Genomic DNA, 2502 nt, shown 5'->3' on the forward strand with positions numbered 1-2502 from the left:
GACATCTTTTGATGGAGAATGTGATCGCCAGGTTGCTTCTTAGAAGCAAATCTGGGCTCCCTTTTCAGCTCCATTTGAAGAGTGGAAGAGAACTCTATCTTGAATACAGCATGAAAATATCCTCATTTTTAAGTGGATTTCACTTTTTATATATTGAAAAAAATCAGTGCTTTAGAAAATGGAGCTAGTACCAAAAGAGTCTTTTTTTTTAATGGGACAAGGGTTGAAATTCACTTGTATCCTGATATTTTTAAATGGTAAAAACAAACAAACAAACAAACAAACAAACAAAACACCAGATGAGTCAGTTTTGTGATTGATTTTCATTTGATTTCTTCCTCTTCTAGTGTCCAGTACTCACCCATTCTCTCTAATCTCACAATTTGGAAGTTTTTAAAAATCCCTTTCTTTTTCCATCCCTTTTCTTTACACCTTGAGTTCCCCAGGTTCCCCTTATTAGATGAGTAAATAGTGAACTTTCTCATGACTAGTGCAGCTAATCGGAGGTTCCTTTGTTCCCCGGGCTCCTACACATGCTTCCGGAGCTGAGTAAAGGCCTGGTCACTCTTGGTTACTCCAGAAGAGGTCACAGGAACTGCATTACAACTTCAGCTTGGTTCTCTGTTATACCGGTTTCCTGCGTCTGACTTTCTCTTAAATCAGCAGTCCCTGAGGTAGATGGTTCTCTTCTGAAGAATTATTGACAGCTTCTTTGAGTCCTAAGATGCTTGAAATGTACAGACAGTTGAATGACCCATTAAGTAGGCATTCCGTGTTGAAGTGAACAGGAGACTGTTTTTTTTTGTTTTGTTTTGTTTTTAATGAATTTTTTTTAATTTATTTTATTTTTTAACATTTTTTATTGAATTATAGTCATTTTACAATGTTGTCAAATTCCAGTGTAGAGCACAAAGTTTTTCAGTTATACATGAACATACATATATTCATTGTCACATTTTTTTCGCTGTGAGCTACCACAAGATTTTGTATGTATTTCCCTGTGCTACACAGTATAATCTTGTTTATCTGTTCTGCATATGCCTGTCAGAATCGACAAATTTTGAACTCCCAGTCTATCCCTTCCCACCCCCTTGGCAATCACAGGTTTGTATTCTATGTCTACGAGTCTGTTTCTGTTTTGTATTTATGGTTTTTTTGGTTTTTGGTTTTTGGTTTTTTTTGAGATTCCACGTACGAATGATCTCATATGGTATTTTTCTTTCTCTTTCTGGCTTACTTCACTTAGGTTGACATTCTCCAGGAACATCCATGTTGCTTCAAATGGCGTTATGTTGTTGGTTTTTATGGCTGAATAGCATTCCATTATATAAATATACCACCTCTTCTTTATCCAGTCACCTATTGATGGACATTTAGGCTGTTTCGATGTCTTGGCTATTGTAAATACTGCTGCTATGAACACTGGGGTGCAGGTGTCATTCTGAAGTAGGGTTCCTCCTGGATTTATGCCCAGGAGAAGGATTCCTGGGTCACATGGTAAGTCTATTCCTAGTCTTTTGAGGACTCTCCATACTGTTTTCCACAGTGGCTGCACCAAACTGCATTGCCACCAGCAGTGTAGGAGGGCTCCCTTTTCTCCACAGCCTCAACAGGAGACTCTTAACAAATGTGACACAAATACATCCTCTTTTTGTTCTTTTTTTTTTCTCTTACTTTCAGATTTCTTATATTCTTTTTGAGAAATTAGTTTCAATTGAGAACAGTACGTCATAGAACAAGAAATTCAGGTACAATATTCATCTCTAGAGATCCTGGGTCCTAGACAATGACTTTGTACCTCACGTCTTTTATTCAGAGAATCTTCATTGATGTCACTTCATCTCAAACTTTTCATCCCTGCAATGGTATGACAGAGCTTCAAAACTACGGAATGCTTCAGGAATTTGCGCATCATCCTGGTGGAAGGTAATCTTCTCTGTATCTTTCCAATTTTAGCATGTGTGCTGCTGAAGCAAGCAACTTTTTGTTCTTCTTGACCCCTGTAGAGATGTCAGTGAAAAGGCAATTCTCAAACACATTACGGTCCATGTTAGCGTTCCAAAGATGTTTTTCATTGTAAACACAGAGAAGAATCTGTATTGTAGAAAAGCAACTATTTTGCATAGCACAAGGTGCCCTATTTCTATTTTTCTGACCTCCTATGACCTTGAAGATTGACTGTTGGGTTGCAAGGGGAGAGGTCATGGTCGCTAAGATGATTACAGTTGGTCTACTATGTCTGGCTCTCTGGGCCACTCTCGTCTCTCTCTTTCTTCCCTCTTGCCATCTTTCTGTGCTGGTATTCAAGATCAGTCACATAAAGGATGGACACATGAGACCCCCCCCCCCCCAACACACACATATTTAAGAAAACATGAAGAATTTGGAATGGAGTGGGGAGGCCAGTGTCTAAGATAAGAGCCAGTTTCTGTTCTATTGACTTCATGTGTATTTCTCGAGAAAGATGTTCCCTTTCAAGAGCCTGGGACCACCCAGGACAGT

The 2502-nt window shown here is 38.8% G+C and overlaps 1 pseudogene; it reads right to left on the bottom strand.

Annotated features, from left to right (window-relative positions):
• Nucleotides 1-1880: 1880 nt before the first annotated feature.
• Nucleotides 1881-1976, bottom strand: LOC116150407 (U6 spliceosomal RNA; annotated as a pseudogene).
• Between the last annotated feature and the right edge of the window lie 526 nt (nucleotides 1977-2502).

Source organism: Camelus dromedarius, chromosome 25 (genome assembly GCF_036321535.1).
Source record: "Camelus dromedarius isolate mCamDro1 chromosome 25, mCamDro1.pat, whole genome shotgun sequence".
NCBI classification, from domain to species: Eukaryota; Metazoa; Chordata; class Mammalia; order Artiodactyla; family Camelidae; genus Camelus; species Camelus dromedarius.